Raw genomic sequence first — 2,500 nt, 5'->3', positions numbered from 1 at the left:
AGCCCCTGCTCACAGACCTTCACACACACTCCTCCACACACACTCCAGTCCTGCCTCAACCTCCACACACACTCCAGCCCTGCCCCAACCTCCACACACACTCCAGTCCTGCCCCAACCTCCACACACACTCCAGCCCTGCCTCAACCTCCACACACACTCCACACACACTCCAACCTCCACACACACTCCAGTCCTGCCTCAACCTCCACACACACTCCAGTCCTGCCCCAACCTCCACACACACTCCAGCCCTGCCTCAACCTCCACACACACTCCAGTCCTGCCCCAACCTCCACACACACTCCAGTCCTGCCCCAACCTCCACACACACTCCAGTCCTGCCCCAACCTCCACACACACTCCAGTCCTGCCCCAACCTCCACACACACTCCAGCCCTGCCTCAACCTCCACACACACTCCAGTCCTGCCCCAACCTCCACACACACTCCAGCCCTGCCTCAACCTCCACACACACTCCACACACACTCCAACCTCCACACACACTCCAGTCCTGCCTCAACCTCCACACACACTCCAACCTCCACACACACTCCAGTCCTGCCTCAACCTCCACACACACTCCAGCCCTGCCTCAACCTCCACACACACTCCACACACACTCCAACCTCCACACACACTCCAGTCCTGCCTCAACCTCCACACACACTCCAACCTCCACACACACTCCAGTCCTGCCTCAACCTCCACACACACTCCAGTCCTGCCTCAACCTCCACACACACTCCAACCTCCACACACACTCCAACCTCCACACACACTCCAGTCCTGCCTCAACCTCCACACACACTCCAGTCCTGCCTCAACCTCCACACACACTCCAACCTCCACACACACTCCAACCTCCACAACCACTCGTCCTGCCATCCCAGCATAACTCTCCCCTACACACCTGAGTACCTGTACCTGTTAAAGTGTCCAGTGTCCAATTCAGTAGATAGCCCTCTTTCAGCACCATCTACAGTGAATAAACACCCTCAGGGTCTTTAAACACTTACAGTAAATAACCAAACCATCTACAGTAAATAACCCCCTTAGGGTCTTTAAACACTTACAGTAAATAACCCCCTCAGGGTCTTTAAAACACTTACAGTAAATAACCCCCTCAGGGTCTTTAAACACTTACAGTAAATAATCCCCTCAGGGTCTTTAAACACTTACAGTAAATAACCCCCTCAGGGTCTTTGAAGACGTAGAGCAGATAACCCTCCACCAGCATGGAGCTACTGATTGTCCACACTAGCACATGGACAGATGGACGGCTGTGGACACCAGCGAGAGTAGGGTAGAGAGTAGAGTAGAGTAGAGTAGAGTAGAGTAGAGAGTAGAGTAGAGTAGAGAGTAGAGTAGAGTAGAGTAGAGTAGAGTAGTGTAGAGTAGAGTAGAGTAGAGAGTAGAGTAGAGTAGAGTAGAGTAGAGAGTAGAGTAGAGTAGAGTAGAGTAGAGTAGAGTAGTGAGTAGAGTAGAGTAGAGTAGAGTAGAGGGTTGAGTAGAGTAGAGTAGAGTAGAGTAGAGTAGAGTAGAGTAGAGAGTAGAGAGTAGAGTAGAGTACAGTAGAGTAGAGTAGAGTAGAGAGTAGAGTAGAGTAGAGTAGAGTAGAGTAGAGTAGAGTAGAGTAGAGTAGAGTAGAGAGTAGAGTAGAGTAGAGAGTAGAGTAGAGTAGAGTAGAGAGTAGAGTAGAGAGTAGAGAGTAGAGTAGAGTAGAGTAGAGTAGAGTAGAGGGTTGAGTAGAGTAGAGTAGAGTAGAGTAGAGTAGAGTAGAGTAGAGTAGAGTAGAGTAGAGTAGAGTAGAGTAGAGAGTAGAGTAGAGTAGAGTAGAGTAGAGTAGAGAGTAGAGAGTAGAGTAGAGTAGAGTAGAGTAGAGTACGGAGTAGAGTAGAGTAGAGTAGAGTAGAGTAGAGTAGAGTAGTAGAGAGTAGAGAGTAGAGAGTAGAGTAGAGTAGAGTAGAGTAGAGTAGAGAGTAGAGTAGAGAGTAGAGTAGAGAGTAGTTTATTATTTATTTATTACACTTTCTAGTCTTCCTGGAGTCCGTTAACGTGCATTCAGTACTCTCATAGTGAAATGCATTCACAAAAAAATCTTAAAGTGTAGACTGACACACACACACACACACACACCCGCACGCACACAGACACAGACACACACACACAGGCATGTCTCCAGCCCCTCTCATAATGCCATCTCCTCAGACGCAGACCCTAGCAGACCCTTGTGTGCTTGCAAACATGCAACCCACAACACCAGCCTCACTGTCATTAGACATATTTTAGATCTTTGTTCCAGTAGTCGGAACTCTGCATTACGACTGAACATTCAAAAAGAGCATATTCATTTGCAGGTACCAATCTACAGGCACATGCATTAAAGTGCCATGACTACATAGGGCCCCATCTTAGTGCTACATACTGTAGGGCCCCATCTAGAGCAGCATGGCCTTAGTGCTACATATGTAGGGCCCCATCTAGAGCAGCATGGCCT

Source organism: Sardina pilchardus, chromosome 9, assembly GCF_963854185.1.
Source record: "Sardina pilchardus chromosome 9, fSarPil1.1, whole genome shotgun sequence".
In the NCBI taxonomy this organism is placed as follows: domain Eukaryota; kingdom Metazoa; phylum Chordata; class Actinopteri; order Clupeiformes; family Clupeidae; genus Sardina; species Sardina pilchardus.
The sequence above is the reverse complement of the archived record's forward strand: the minus strand, read 5'-3'. Positions refer to the sequence as shown.